Consider the following 17,085-nt stretch of genomic DNA (forward strand, 5'->3'; position numbering starts at 1 on the left):
TTTAAAAATTCTGCAATTGGTGGACTTATACGGCAGTACCCCAGGACAAATACAGCAGTACCCCTGGACTCATATGGTAGTGTCAGACAGGATGGCACTTTTCAAAAACTAGGCCCCAAACAGCACCTTATGCAAAGATGTTGAAGAGGTGCAATGAGGTAGCTGTATGACTAAGCCAAGTGACACAAACAATTCCCACTGGAATTATACATCCAAATCACTGGAATTATACGTCCAAATCACTGGAATTAAATGTCAAAATCACTGGAATTATACATCCAAATCACTGGAATTAAATGGCAGTACCACTGGACATATACAGAAGTGTCAGACAGGATGGCACTTTAAAAAAATAGTCCCCAAACAGCACATGATGATAAGATGAAAAAAGAGGTGCAAGATGGAATTGTCCTTGGGCCCTCCCACCCACCCTTATGTTGTATAAACAGGACATGCACACTTTACCGAACCCATCATTTCAGCAAGATTTCGACCTCATCCTCCAATTCCTCACCCCTTTCACTGTGTACATCCTCCTCACAGAGTATTAATTTGTTCCCACTGGAATCCACCATCACAGGTCCCTGTGTACTTTCTGGAGGCAATTGCTGGTAAAGGTCTTCCCGGAGGAATTGATAATTCATTTTGATGAACATCATCTTCTCCACATTTTCTGAAAGTAACCTCCTACGCCGATCGCTGACAAGGTTACCTGCTGCACTAAACACGCTTTCGGAGTATACACTGGAGGGGCAACTAAGGTAAAATAAAGCCAGTTTGTGCAAGGGCATCCAAATTGCCTCTTTTTCCTGCCAGTATACATACAAACTTTCTGACATGCCTACTTGGATGCTGTCACTCATATAAATCTCCACCATTCTTTCAATGGTGACAGAATCATATGCAGTAACAGTAGACATGTCAGTAAACGTTGGCAGCTCCTTCAGTCCGGACCAGATGTCAGCACTCGCTCCTGACTGCCCTGCATCACCGCCAGCAGGTGGGCTAGGAAATCTTATCCTTTTCCTTGCAGCCCCAGTGGCGGGAGAAATTGAAGGAGGAGCTGTTGACGGGTCATGTTCCGCTTGAGTTGACAATTTACTCACCAGCAGGTCTTTGCACCTCTGCAGACTTGTGTCTGCCAGAAAGAGAGATACAACGTAGGCTTTAAACCTAGGATCGAGCACAGTGGCCAAAATGTAGTGCTCTGATTTCAACAGAATGACCACCCTTGAATCCTGGCAAAGTGAATGAAGGGCACCATCCACAAGTCCCACATACTTTGCGGAATCGCTCCGTCTTAGCTCCTCCTTCAATTACTCCAGCTGCTTCTGAAAAAGCCTGATAAGGGGAATGACCTGACTCAAGCTGGCAGTGTCTGAACTGACTTCACATGTGGCAAGTTCGAAGGGTTGGAGAACCTTGCACAAGACAGAAATCATTGTCCACTGTGCTTGAGTCAGGTGCATTACCCCTCCTTTGCCTATATCGTAGGTGGATGTATAGGCTTTAATGGCCTTTTGCTGCTCCTCCATCCTCAGAAGCATATAGAGGGTTGAATTCCACCTCGTTACCACCTCTTGCTTCAGTTGATGGCAGGGCAGGTTCAGGAATGTTTGCTGTCGCTCCAGTCTTAGGCACGCTGTGGCAGAATGTCAAAAGTTGCCCGCATTTTTTCAGGCCACCGACAGCCTCTCCTGTACACCCCTGTCATTTTTAAAAAAATTCTGCACCACCAAATTAATTGTATGTGCAAAACATGGGAAGTGCTGGAATTTGCCCAGATGTAATGCACACACAATATTGGTGGCGTTGTCCGATATCACAAATCCCCAGGAGAATCTAATTGGGGTAAGCCATTCTGCAATGATGTCCCTCAGTTTCTGTAAGAGGTTGTCAGCTGTGTGCCTCTTACGGAAAGCTGTGATACATAGCGTAGCCTGCCTAGGAATGAGTTGGCGTTTGCGAGATGCTGCTACTGTTGCCGCTGCTGTTGTTGCTGTGGGAGGCCATACATCTACCCAGTGGGCTGTCACAGTCATATAGTCCTTAGTCTGCCCTGTTCCACATGTCCGTGGTTAAGTGTACACTGGATACAACCGCATTTTGTAGGACACTGGTGACTCTTTTTCTGACGTCTTTGTACATTCTCGGTATCGCCTGCCTAGTGAAGTGGAACCTAGATGGGATTTGGTACCGGGGACACAATACATCCATCAATTGTCTAAAACCCACTGCACTAATGGTGGATACCGGACGCACGTCTAACATCAACATAGTTGTCAAGGCCTCAGTTATCTGCTTTGAAACAGGATGACTGCTGTCATATTTCATCTTCCTCACAAAGGACTGTTGGACAGTCAATTGCTTAATGGAAGTAGTACAAGTGGTCGTCCGACTTCCCCTCTGGGATGATGATCGACTCCCAGCAGCAACAACAGCAGCGACAGCAACAGCAGGCGTTACACTCAAGGATCCTCCGGAGGAATCCCGGTTAGGAGAGGACTCCTCAGTCTTGACAGTGACATGGCCTGCAGGACTACTGACATTCCGGGCTTAGGAGGAAGTTGACGTTGAGGGAGTTGGTGGTGTGGCTTGCAGGAGCTTGGGTACAGGAGGAAAAAGGGATTTAGGTGTCAGTGGACTGCTTACGCTCTTACCCAAAGTTTCACAACTTGACACTTACATGATGAATGTGCAGTAGGTGACGTATAAGGGAGGATGTTTCTAGATGGTTAACATCCTTACCCCTACTTATTACAGATTGACAGAGGCAACAGATGGCTTTACACCTGTTGTCCGGATTTGTGGAGAAATAACTCCACACCGAAGAGGTGGCTTTTTTGGTAGTTTGCCCAGGCATCACAATGGGCTTCTTCATCCCACAGACAACAGGTGTCTCCCCCGGTGCCTGACTTAAACAAACCACATCACCATCAGAATCCTCATCATCAACTTCCTCCTCAGCGCCAGCAACACCCATATCCTCATCCTGGTGTACTTCAACAGGGACATCTTCAATTTGAATATCAGGAACTAGACTGTGGGTGCTCCTCCCAGCACTTGCAGGGGGCGTGCAAATGGTGGAATGAGCTTCCTCTTCCCGTCCGCTTCACTATGAGCGGATCCAGCTGCTTACCAGTGCCATTTTCCCTTTGCAGTGGACACAGACGCTGACTGACAGGGACGTGTAGCTCCTCCGGAGTGACTCCAGTTTACCTCAGAGGTACCAGGGGGTCATAGCAGAGGGGGAGCGATTATTAGTGTACTAAGTCCCCAATCTGGGTACTTAGCCTGTGACCCGGCTAAGTTTGGCATTAGCAATAAGGGCGCGGTGTGCTGGCTCCAAATACCTCTGTGTCTCCCTGGAAGGGCTCTTTGTGGGTTAATTGTGCTTTCCTGTGTGTGTGTGTGTGTGTGTGTGTGTGTGTGTGTGTGTGTGTGTGTGTGTGTGTGTGCTGTCACATTTACAATATATCAGGCAAGGAGTGTGTTTCATGTACGGCAGAGTGTTTTTCTTCCCCAGGGAGCTCACTACTATGTACTCAGTGTAATGCACCTTCTCAGGCTAGTAGGGCTGAACCAGCGTGGCTGGATTCCATCAAGGGAATGATTTCCAATATCTCTAATAAATTTTCCAGCAATGAGAAAAAGACGCAATACTTAAGACAGTCTGTGGATGAGATTATGAACAGAGACTCTGGGGGTAATTCAGAGTTGATCGCAGCAGTAAATTTGTTAGCAGTTGGGCAAACCATGTGCACTGCAGGGGGGGGGGGCAGATATAACATTTGCAGAGAGAGTTAGATTTGGGTGGGGTGTGTTCAATCTGAAATCTAAATTGCAGTGTAAAAAATGCAATTTAGACTACCTGATCGCAGCAGTGCTAAAAGCAGCCTGCTAGCGATCAGGTCGGAATCACCCCCTCAGTCCCTTGCAATTTGTCCATAAAAATGAACTCTGGCCCATATCCTGCAGTCTGACTCTGACGCTGAGGGATCAGACAAAGAGAAGGGGAGGTGGATTCAGAAGGGGAATAGAGGCTGTTATAGAAGCTATCAGAGATGTGCTACAAATTCCTGATAAGGTGACAGAGGAGTGTGAGGAATCTTATTTTAATGTAAAAAAAAAGTCCTGTGTCAAAGGAATTGAATACCCTGTTTGAAGAACCGTGGGTTAATCCTGATAAAAAATTTCAAACCCTAAAAGGTTACTCTGATCTCTTCCTTTTCCTCCTGAGGATAGGAAACAATGGGAAAGTCCACTGATAGTGGATGCATCTGTGTCGAGGTTGTCATGAAAGATTTTGTTACCCGTCCCTGGTGCAGCCTCCCTGAAAGACACAGCTGATCGTAAGATTGAGACTACACTCAAATCCTTGTACACAGCTGCTGGGGTGGCTCAGAGACCCACTATAGCATGTGCGTGGGTTACTAAAGCCATTGCTAAATGGTCAGGTAACCTTATTGAAGGGTTGGATTCCTTATTTAGGGGGAAGACTGTGTTACTCCTGCAACATATACAGGACTTTGTGAACTTTATGGTGGAAGCCATAAAAGAAGTAGGTTTGCTTAATGCAGCACCACTGCTATGGCAGTGTCAGCACGCAGGGGCTTATGGTTATGCCAGTGGACTGCGGACGCAGACTCCATAAAGATGTGGAAGGCTTACCCTTCACAGGAGAGGCCTTATTTGGAGATGAACTGGAAATGGATCTCCAATGCTACTGCGGGTAAGTCCACATATCTTTCTTCTGCAGCTCCCCCAACCAGGAAGACCTACTCAGGACCTAACCTAAACCACGCAAACCAGCAACTGTCGATTCTCAGGAACAGAGCTCCAGTTCTGCTTCCTCAAAGCCTTCTGCATGATGGTGGACCGCAAGGCCTGGAAGACTGGCAGGTGGGAGCCCGATTACAAAATTTCAGTCACATCTGGACAACATCATGCCAGGATCCCTGGGTCATAGATCTTATTTCCCAGGGCTACAGACTGGCGTATCAGGAGCTCCCACCTCATGATTCTTCAAATCAGGCTTACCAGTTTCACAAGAGGCAAGTATAACCTTACAGGATACCATTCAAAGACTGGTACAGACTCAGTTCATTGTTCCAGTTCAGAATAAAATTCATTCCCAGAATCCAGTTCATTCCCACAAGGCAGCAGGAGCAGAGAGCAGCCATTGCTGTGCCTGGCAGCAGATCCCGATATTTTTATATTTTTTATGATTACCCTGACTGACATATTGAGAACAAGGGAAGACACAGAGAAGCAAAAGCATCTTAAGGAAGGAATAATACGCTGGATGATACACTAACTACAGGAATGTAATTAAGCTCTACGTTTTTCATCTTCCATCGATTAATACTGTGATTGTTTCTTTTCAAAACCTTTATGTATTTATAGAGCGCCTTCTTATGAGAATTGCATTTATTTTTTTTGTTTTTTTTACCATTGTTCTAGTTCCACCTCATCTGCAAAACAAGGGGTACTATTGCAACTTGTTTGTAGTACCGAAACTGGACGGTTCGGTAAGGCAGATTTTGAATCTAAAATCGTTGAACCTGTACTTTTGAGTGTTCAAATTCAAGATGGAGTCTCTGAGAGCAGTGATCTCAGGTCTGGAGGAGGGGGAATTCCTAGTGTTTCTGGATATCAAGGATGCGTACCACCACATTCCGATCTGGCCACTTCACCAGGCTTACAGTATCTACGCTTTGCACTACAGGACTGTCACTACCAGTTCCAGGCCCTGCCATTTGGTCTTTCCACAGCACCAATGGTGTTCACCAAGGTGATGGCAGAGATGATGTTTCTCCTTCACAAGCAGGGAGTGAACATAATTCCGTAACTGGACGATCTTCTGATAAAGGCACCATCCAGGGAAAGGTTGCTTGACAGCATTGGTCTCACAGCCAAACTACTCGTGGATTACGGGTGGATTCTAAATCTCCCGAAATCACACTTAGAGCCAACTCTGAGGCTCCCATTTCTGAGAATGATACTGGACACAGAATCGCAGAAAGTTTTTCTACCATTGGAAAAGGCATTGGTAATCCAGTCGATGGTACGGGACGTCCTGAAGCCAATGCATCTATGCATTCACCTTCTGGGTAAAATGGTGGCCTCTTACGAGGCACTTCAGTATGGAAGGTTTCATGCGAGGCCCTTCCAGCTGGATCTGTTGGACAAATGGTCTGGATCGCATCTTCACATGCACCAGAGGATCCGTCTGTCGCCGAAGGCCAGGATCTCCCTTCTGTGGTGGCTACAGACTTCTCACCTAATCGAGGGCCGACGGTTCAGGATTCAGAATTGGATTCTGCTAACCACAGACGCAAGCCTCAGAAGTTGGGGAGCGGTCATCCTGGGGGTGCAGTTTCAAGGAAGATGGTCAAGTCAGGAAATCGTCCTTCCAATCAACATTCTGGAACTCAGGGCTGTATACAACACCCTTCTGCAGGCCTCATATCTTCTTCAAGATCGGGCCATTCAGGTTCAGTCGGACAATGTGACAGCAGTAACATACATAAACCGACAGGGCAGAACAAAAAGCAGAGCAGCAATGTCAGAGGTATCAAGAATTCTCCTCTGGGCAGACAAACATGCTGTGGCATTGTCAGCGGTCTTCATTCTGGGAGTAGGCAACTGGGAAGCAGAATTACTCAGCAGACACGACCTGCACCGGGGGAGTGGGGCCTTCACCCGGAGGTGTTCAGGTGGTTGACACGTCGATGGGGATGTCCACTAGTCGACATTATGGACTCTTGTCTCAACAAGAAGCTCAAGCGGTATTGTTACAGGTCGAGAGACTCACAGGCAGTGGCAGTGGATGCTCTGACAACTCCATGGGTCTATCAGATGGTGTACATGTTCCCTCCACTTCCACTGATCCCAAGAATTCTGAAAAGAATAAAAAGGGAATAAGTTCAAGCAATTCTCATTGCTCCGGACTGGCCAAGAAGGGCCTGGTACGTGGACCTTCTGGAGATGCTCCTGGAAGATCCGTGGCCTCTACCTCTTTGCAAGGATCTCCTGCAACAGGGGCCATTCGTCTATCAAGACTTAACACAGCTACATTTGACGGTATGGAATTTGAATGGCTGATTCTAGCCAGAAGAGGCATCCCTGACAAGGTCATCCCGACTATGATCCAAGCCAGGAAGGGGGTAACGTCTAAACATTACCACTGTATTTGGAAGAAATATGTCTCTTGGTGTGAGAGCAGAAAATATTCTGCGGTGGAATTTCATCTGGGACGTTTCCTGCTTTTTCTGCAGTGGGGTGTGGATGTGGGCCTATGTCTAGGCTCCATAAAAGTACAGATTTCGGCCTTGTCCATTTTCTTTCAGAAACAATTAGCGTCTCTTCCTGAGGTCCAGACATTCTTGAAAGGGGTTCTGCACATCCAGCCTCCCTTTGTGCCTCCCACAGCACCTTGGGATCTCAATTTTGTGCTGCAGTTCCTCCAATTGGACTGGTTTGAACCGTTACAGGAGGTAGACGTAAAATATCTTACGTGGAAAACCGTCACTCTGTTGGCCTTGTCTTCAGCAAGACGTGTGTCGGAGCTGCGGGCGTTGTCTCACAAGAGCCCCTATTTAATCTTCCATGAGGACAGAGCTGAACTCGGGACTCATCAGCAATATACTTCCTAAAGTGGTGTCTGCATTTCACATCAACCAATTGTGGTTCCGGTTGTTACCGACACCTCTGTTACTTCAAAATCTTTGGATGTTGTGAGGGCTTTGAAGGTGTATGTGAAGAGAACAGCTCATCACAGGAAATCGGACTCGCTGTTTGTTCTTTACGATCCCAATAAGATTGGGTGTCCTGCTTCAAGCAGTCAATTGCACGCTTGATCAGGCTCACTATCCAGCATGCTTATTATTATGGCAGGATTGGCAATTCCAAAATCTGTACAGGCTCACTCGACTAGGTCAGTGGGTTCTTCTTGGGCGGCTGCCCGCGGTGTCTCAGCCTTACAGCTCTGCCGAGCAGCTACTTGGTCAGGTTAGAACACGTTTGTGAAGTTCTAAAAGTTTGATACCTTGGCCTCTGAGGACCTTCAGTTTGGTCAATCAGTTCTGCAGCACCCTCAGCACTCTTCCACCCAGTTTGGTAGCTTTGGTACTTCCACATAGTACTAACTGGATACCCAGTATCCTCTACGGACTACGAGAAAAGGATTTACCGGTAGGTAATTGAAATCCTATTTTTTCTGCACCTTTGAACACACTGCTACTAGGCTAAAATGGCCAGTGGTGCATTGGTCTGTAAGGTTAGCCCCTGGTCGCTCAGGAGAAGCTCAGAGAGCTTATATGGATTTACCAGTGTCAGAAGCAGACTCCTATCCACTCCTGAAAAAATCTATACTCTCTGGGATTGGGGTGAAGAGGCCCAACAAAGCTCAAAGATTCCATGACCATTCCCAACTGAAACCACTCTGTTCCTGGTAACAACCCAGATAGAAGGCCAAGAAGTCTGGGCTTTGGGGGTCATTCCGAGTTGATCACCCGCTAGCTACTTTTTGCAGTGCTGCGATCAGACAGTCGCGCCTATAGGGGAGTGTATTTTCGCTTTGCAAGTGTGCGAACGCCTGTGTAGCCGAGCTCTGCAAAACATTTTGTGCAGTTTCTGAATAGGTCTGAACTTACTCAGCCTTTGTGATCACTTCCGCCTGTCTGGTCCCAGAATTGTCGTCAGACACCCATCCTACAAACGCTTGGACGCGCCTGCGTTTTTCCAAACACTCCAAGAAAACGGTCAGTTGACACCCATAAATGCCTTCTTCCTGTCAATCTCCTTGCGATCGGCTGTGCGAATGGATTCTTTGTTAAATCCATTGCATAGCAACGATCTGCTTTGTACCCGTACGACACGTCTGCACATTGCGGTGCATATGCATGCACAGTAGTAACCTGATCGCTGCGCTGCGAAAAACGACAGCGTGCGAACAGGTCAGAATGTCCCCCTTTGGTGGATACAGGTAGTGAAATATTTATTTTCACAGATAGCCTGGTTCCAAAATGAGCTGACCAAGTTTTACCCTTGGTCAAGGTGCTGTATGTCCATGGAGATGTGGTGGAATACCTTTATGTACAAATGCAGATGCTGTTAAAAAGACAACCGCTTAAGATAGTAGCTGCAGTAGTTCCTAGATCTACCTATCCTCTGTTTATGGCCCATGATTTTCCACTATTACATGAAGTGATTACTTGACACAACAGCAAAAGTGACCCAGCGGGCGAGGTGTCCAAGGAAATGGGAACCATGATGAGCCAGAGCGCAGTAACCATTAAACCCTTCTTGGCTGGTGAACAGCAAGAAGAGAGTTGCTCAGAGACTAACTGGTTATTGGCAAAAAATTTTCCTTACAGGACTTTGCTCATGACCAAAAGAATGAGGGAAACATTATAAGTGCATCTGGTGATATTAGGTTCCTGGTGCTCAGAACAAGGGAGATGTTATAAAGAGAGTCCAGAGCACCAGGACGTAATGCTGGGAAAGGGAAACTGAATGGGAATAGCCCCTGGCACCCTACCTCCGTTGTTTTACCCGTGCTGTCAATTCACTCTTGCGAGACTATGGTTTCTTGGGCCCATGGCAGCCGCGTTTGAAGGGCGGATTAAGTCTGCCCAACTCCGATGCCCCCTCAGGTCTTAAAGAGAGACAAAGAGTGAACTGAGACAGGGTAATAACAAGGGGACCTCTAACTAAAGCAAACAGAAGGCTAGGGGCTACTAACAACCCTAAAACTAAATGTATGTGCGGCTTGCCGCCAAAGGAAAAGAACAACAAAGGAAATGCTGTCCACACGCCGACACTATACTGTTGTGTACCAGCGGTGACAGCATATGCAGAACCCTCTACAAAACACCAGTAACAGATGTAACCAAGGAATACAGCGGCCTAGGCCGATGGACGCGGCAGAGCCGCTACTCACGGAACCGGTACAAATACTGGCAAACGGACAGGAACCCCCAACGCTGCCGACACAGACTCTCAGAACTGGAGGACAAGCAGAATCCCAAACGACAGACCGGTGGACACCAAGAAGCCAGAAACTCGACCAGGCATAGGCAAAGCCACAGGACTTCTGGACAGGAACGCTTCACGGCAGGACACGGGATCAGACACAGGAATCGACACAGGAAGCAGCCAGACAGACACTGCCAGACAGGAGCTCAGGAACTGGCAGGAACAAGCTCAGAACTCAAGCAGACTTGAAACCTAGAAATATCACCAGCGTCTGTGAATTGCACTCAGCCAGCATACTGTATAACAGAGAGGCCTAATTAATTATGTCATGCAGCTGCCCTGTTGCATGACTCCAAACTGACAAGATGCAATTAGCAGCCAGGTGAGGCTGAACACATGGGAACAAGCTGCAATTACACAGACTCACCACCGGCAGCAAACAAGAGTATTCTTAAACAGAGCAACGGGAAATCCTGGCCTGCAAGACAACTTATAAACATAAAATAGGAATGAACCACTACCTGTGGTTCATAACAGTATCCTCTCCTTAAGGGTGAGCTCCGAGCACCCCATGACACCCACGGGGAACATTAACAGAAGTATAACATAAAATACATAACCAAAATGCAAAATGGAAATGAGCCACAGCCGTGGCTCATAACAGGTGATTGTAAATGGTAAAATAAAAACTGCCGGGCCACCTGTAGGCTCACCACATGTTATATTGAATAATGATTTACTCTACCGGGTTGCTTATTTACAGGGGGAAAAGGTTGAACAGGTGCTAGTTCCCAGAAAACACGAGCAGTTGGTCCTGAGGGCAGCTCATAAACATTTGTGGGGTGGACATTTGGGAGAGGAGAAAACTCTCCAAAGAATTCAATTAAGGTTCTTATGGCCAGGTATTTATGCTGCAGTGAAAATTATTGTTAGGAGTGCCCAGTGTGCCAGAAGACAGCACCTCAGCCAGAGTTTAGAGCAACTCTGGTACCCTTACCTGTTATTTCTGTGCCTTTCAGGTGTATTGGTAAGGACCTGGTGGGACCGGTAGAAAAAACTGCTTGTGGGCATCAGTATATTTTAGTGGTGGTTGACTATGCTTCCAGGTATCTGGAGGCAGTACTATTGCAACATATTAAGTCTAGCGATATCGCACGGGAGCTGGTAATGTTGTGTACGTGGTTGGCAATGCCTAAAGAGCTCTTGACAGACCAGGGTACCCTTCTATGTCTAAGTTAATGAAAGATCTGTGTTGTCTGTTGGGGGCTTGAGAGAATTAACACCTCGGTGTATCATCCGCAAACAGAAGGATTAGTGTAACGCTTTAACAAAACCCAACACTTAACAGATGGTAAGGTGAGTGGTATCCCAGGATAAGAGAGATTGGAACTGGCTCTTGCCTTATGTAATGTTTACAATTTGAGAGGGACCCCAGTTGTCTACAGAGTTTAACTCCTTTGAGCTTCTTTGTGGTAGACAACCTAGAGCAATCCTAGATCTCTAAACTGCAGGTGGGAACAACCATCCCAAGAGCCTAATATACTGTAGTTCAATTTGTGTCTTAACTGTATGGCCGCTTAAGACAAATTGAGCAACTTGTAAGGGAACATATGAACTTGGCTCAGCAATATCAAAAGAGTAATTATGATGTTACAGCGGTGAACTGCTCCTTCATGTCAGGGGGCAAAGTTTTGGTTCCCACCCCTGAAAGTAAGTTGTAAGCCCATTGGCAGGGTCCTTATGAAATTTTAGAAGCACTATGGCCTGTTAATTATAAAGTACACCAAGCTGGTAGAAGGAAAGAGGTACAAATGTACCATGTTAATTTATTAAAACCTTAGAAGTGCCAGCCAACCTTCTCTATTGGCCATTAAAACTGCTGATTGTCAGGTGCATATTGAAGACTCATTAAGTCTGAGCCAAAGGCAGGAAGTTATAGACCTGGTAGCATGGAACCAGGATGGTTTTGTTTTTTTTGCTATCCCTGGGAAACCCAGATGATACAGCCTGATATTATTACATCACCCAAGGTGGTTATAAAACAAAGGCCTTATCGTATTCCTGAGACTGAGTGGGTGGTGGTTAAGCATGAGGTAGAGGAGATGTTGTGCTTAGTGGTTATAGAAGAGTCAAATAGTGCAATAGTTGAACAACCTGATTGTGCTGGTACTCAAGCTTACTGGAATCTAAGATCCTGCAATGACTTTAGGAAACTGAATAAGGTCTCACATTTCGAACTGAGAGAGAACCTTGTAGAAAGCCAATACTAAACCTCTTGTGACTTGACAAAAGGGTACTGGTAGATACCCTTAACTGATGCTGCCAAAGCAAAAACAGCCTTCTCTACCCCAGAAGGAATGTTCCTATATAAAGTGCTACCCTTTTGTTTACATGGAGCTCCATGCAACCTTCCAGAGAGCTATGAACAAATTGCTGCAGCCTCATTGGGAGTATGCAGCATCTTGATGACAATGTCATCTTTAGCTTGGATTGGAAAACTCACCTTCCAAATGTAGAGGTAGTTTTACAGTCTCTACGAGCACATGTGTTTATGACTAACCCGGAAAAGTGTGCTATAGGAATGGTAGAGGCAAAATACTTTGGGTATGTTGAAGGAAGGGGGCAAATTAAACCCAAACACAATGAGGTAGAAGCAGTGGCAACATGGCCTAATAGGAACTCTCAGCTTAACACATTTCTCTGTCTAGTCGGTTATTATCGCAGATTTATATGTGATTTTGCAACCAGAGCAGCCCCAGTGACTGACTGTTTAAAGAAAAACTTTCCTAATAAGATTATCTGGTCTATGCCGGCTGAAGCAGCCTTGGGAGACTTAAGGCAGGCTTTGCATACAGAACATGTTTTGCAGGCATTAAACTTTCAGAAACAGTTTGTGTTGCAGACTGATGCTTCTGGAACAGGGTTGGGTGCAGTTTTGTCCCAAATAGTAGATGGTGAAGAAAAGCCCATCTTATATTTAAGCTGGAAACTGTTACCCAGGGAGTGCAAGTACTCCATGGTAGAACAAGAGTGCTTTGCAATTAAATGGACAGTAGAGTACCTAAGGTATTACGTGTTAGGGAGAGAGTTACGGCTAGTTACAGATCATCCACCCCTACAGTGGATGCACATGAACTTCCACCTCAGTGCAGATGCCCTCTCTAGGAAAACTCACGATTCTCCAGTCAACCCTATGGCGAAGCTAGGGGAGGGAGGAGAGGATAAGGAGGAGGTGGAGAAGATATTTCTTCCCACACACATGACAGGGATAGAGGTGAGCGAAGTATAGTTGTCACCAAAGAATTGGTAGCTTTACCAGGTTGGTTGAAGCTAAGGGGGAAGAAGTCTCACAGGCACAACATAAACATGCATGACATGTATGTGGAACAACAGGGTGTGGAATACGGGATGTAGTTATGTGAGCATATTACCGCCCCCTACATCCCACACCGTCACAATCCTGACGGTCGGCATGCCGTCCAACAGGGACTATTTCCACTTGTGGGTGTCCACGACACCCACACCTGTGGAATAGAGTCCACGACACCCACACCCGTGGAACAGAGTCCAGGTATATAGTTTGATCAAGTCTGAGCAACAACAAGCATGATTACAGACACCTGTCAGCCTGTTGTTAAAATGGTTTCGGACACAAGATACAGTGCTCCTTACGGTGAACTTGTTACCCAGGTGATAAGCACCTTGTATGCTAAGATCTGCTATGAACTATTCTGTAACCTGTGTCTCGCTGGTAACTGCTTATGTTAAGTTGTGAATTGCCTATCTGTGGAAAAGCTGAAAAATTATGGAAAATTAACCTGCAATGTGAAACTTTCACCCAGTGCAGGGGCATAGGAATGGGGTGGGGGTGGGGGGTCAAGGGGGCAGCTCACCCCCCGCAAAGATGAGAGAGGCGCCTACCTGCTGTAGCAGAAAAGCGGCAGACGGTGAGGTGAAATACTGCTGCCTGCTGCTGCACTTTACAGCTGATGTGCAGCAGCAGCTTCTCCTGCTGTACTGTAGTCAGGTCAGTGATGCCTACCCTCCTGCATTCAGCATGCACTCTCCTCGATCCGCCCCCCCATGCGCGCTGCCCCGCATAACCACCGGATCCTCCCAGTTTTTACGCGTACAGTTTCCTGAAAATGCGGACCCACTGCGCATGCGCAAGTCCGAAATTCTGGTGGGCGGGCCTGTCCACATCATGACGTTGTCCTTGCAGTACCCAGCCCCGGTGTTCCGTACTTGCGCATGCGTAGTTCGTATTTTCAGCTAGCTCGGAGTGCTGGGAGCGGGGCTTCATGAGCAACGTCATGATGTGGACGTTATTTTATATAAATTAAGGCCGCCGCGGGGTTCTGTGCACTTGGCAGCGGAAGAAGATTTTTCTTGTGGGCGGCAGTATCAGCAGGAGTGGGGATCTCAGGAGGCAGCAGTGCGGATCTCTTCCTCCCCCCACGGTAGTCTCAAATAAACTGTTAAGAAATTAAATTGTGTAATATGTATATATATATATATATATATATATATGTGTGTGTGTATATAACACCTTTTTTGTGTAAATAGTGCCTTATTTAGTAGCCAATGCTGCTGAGATGCATTCGCATCTTCCTGGTTTCTGACGCAGGGCCCATTCTGCACATGTGCTAGCAGGGAGATGCGTTTGCCTCTCAGTAATGCGAACGCCTCTGCTGTTCGACAGGGAGAGTGTTTGCGGGGAAGTTGGGGGTGGCGAAGCTGCATTGCAGGGGTGTTGTAGCGAGAATAGGGCGGGCCAGAGCAGTTTTCAGGGAGGCCACGTGACGTCATACGCTGCAACAAAGAAAGTTGCGGTGGCCCGCTTGCGTTCTCAACCAGGTTGCTTTCCCTAGTTAGCGATGTGAATTGCGATTGCATCGCTGGCTGCCATTAGCATGCTGGGTGGCCTTGCCCTGTGCTGAGCAGACCCCAGCATGCGATTCTAGCCAGTTTCAGTTTTGCTAATTTAGCAAAACTGCAACTGAAGCTGAATCAGATCCATAATTATTTATGCCTGACAAGGTATACGCTAATTTGTTTTTAGACTTATAGGATCATATGTGGTGCTCTACAGTGCGCCCACACTTGTAGCAGCAACTTGTAACAGGTGTACACAGTTGTCCCATAGTGTGGATTAGTCAGTCTTGCCTACCCTGCCGCATTCAGCGGAGTCTTCCGATTTTCACATGAGCCTCCCAGTGCCCTAAAATCTTCTGGGTTCTCCCGTTTTTTCACTACTGCTATGGTCTGTAAAAATGCAGTCCAGAAGCGCCAGGGCGGGGTCAGCATGGGCCGTGACATTGTGTTACTTAAATGCCAGCCACCGCTGTGTTATGGGTAGCAGTGGCTGCATAGCAGCAACATGAGAGGCTGTGTGCATGGCAGAGACGGCATTGGCTGTGTCGGCGTAGGAGGCGGCGGAAGCCGCACAGCAGCGGTGACCTGTTTAAAATGTAAGGAAATAACATAAAGCAGCTTGCTGACAGACCTTTCTGTGTTGCTGTGAATATTGCTCATTCATCCTAGGAGGAGAATTGTCAGTGTTACAGTATAGGGTCAATGTCATAGTTACAGTATAGGCAGTGGCGGTTCTTGCCACGGGCAAGCAGAACTTTTGCCCGGGGCGCCGCCTTCCGGAGGGCGCTGGCGCCATCCGGAGGGCGCCGCACCGTGGCAAGATCCGCCACTGCTGCCCGCTGTGTCCCCCGTCCGCCTCCGCTGCCCGCTGCCGTCCCCGTCCTCGGCGCCTCCTGTGAAGGGAACTAGACGCTATGCGTCTAGTTTCCCTTCGTGGAGAGTAACTGCTGAGCGGTGCGCGATGATGTCATCGCGCACCGCACAGCAAAGGTCCTCTCCACGAAGGGAACTAGACGCATAGCGTCTAGTTTCTCTTCGTGGAGAGGACCTTTTGCTGTGCGGTGCGCGATGACGTCATCGCGCACCGCTCAGCATTCAAGCGGCGCTTTCAATGTACAGGGGGCGTGACTCACCACGCCCCCTGTATTAGGCCACGCCCCTTTCCTGCCCGTTCTCTGCGCCCTTGAACCGGCCCTGAGTATAGGGTCAGTGTTACAGGGACAGTGTCAATGTTATAGTATGGGATCAGAGTTATAGGGATGGGTTTGGTACGGGATCCCAGTGCTTACCATGCCAGTGGTCAGAAGACCAACAGCAGCATGCGGATAATCAGGATCCCCTCCTTCCGCGCAGCCTAACCCTAACCCACCCCCTAGTTTAGATATTAAGGTTAGGGGTTATGGGAAAGGAGAGGTTTGGAATGACAATTGGGATAGGGTTGTTAGGGTATTAGGACTAGTGATGTGCACCGGAAATTTTTCGGGTTTTGTGTTTTGGTTTTGGGTTCGGTTCCGCGGCCGTGTTTTGGGTTCGGACGCGTTTTGGCAAAACCTCACCGAAATTTTTTTGTCGGATTCGGGTGTGTTTTGGATTCGGGTGTTTTTTTTCAAAAAACCCTAAAAAACAGCTTAAATCCGAGAATTTGGGGGTCATTTTGATCCCATAGTATTAAAAACCTCAATAACCATAATTTCCACTCATTTTCAGTCTATTCTGAACACCTCACATCTCACAATATTATTTTTAGTCCTAAAATTTGCACCGAGGTCGCTGGATGGCTAAGCTAAGCGACCCAAGTGGCCGACACAAACACCTGGCCCATCTAGGAGTGGCACTGCAGTGTCAGACAGGATGGCCCTTCCAAAAAAATTGTGCCCAAACAGCACATGATGCAAAGAAAAAAAGAGGCGCAATGAGGTAGCTGTGTGACTAAGCTAAGCGACACAAGTGGCCGACACAAACACCTGGCCCATGTAGGAGTGGCACTGCAGTGTCACGCAGGATGGCCCTTCAAAAAAATACTCCCCAAACAGCACATGATGCAAAGAAAAAAAGAGGCGCAATGAGGTAGCTGTGTGACTAAGATAAGCGACCCAAGTGGCCGACACAAACATCTGGCCCATCTAGGAGTAGCACTGCAGTGTCACGCAGGATGGCCCTTCAAAAAAATACTCCCCAAACAGCACATGATGCAAAGAAAAAAAGAGGCGCAATGAGGTAGCTGTGTGA

Source organism: Pseudophryne corroboree, chromosome 4 (assembly GCF_028390025.1).
Source record: "Pseudophryne corroboree isolate aPseCor3 chromosome 4, aPseCor3.hap2, whole genome shotgun sequence".
Classification (NCBI taxonomy): Eukaryota; Metazoa; Chordata; class Amphibia; order Anura; family Myobatrachidae; genus Pseudophryne; species Pseudophryne corroboree.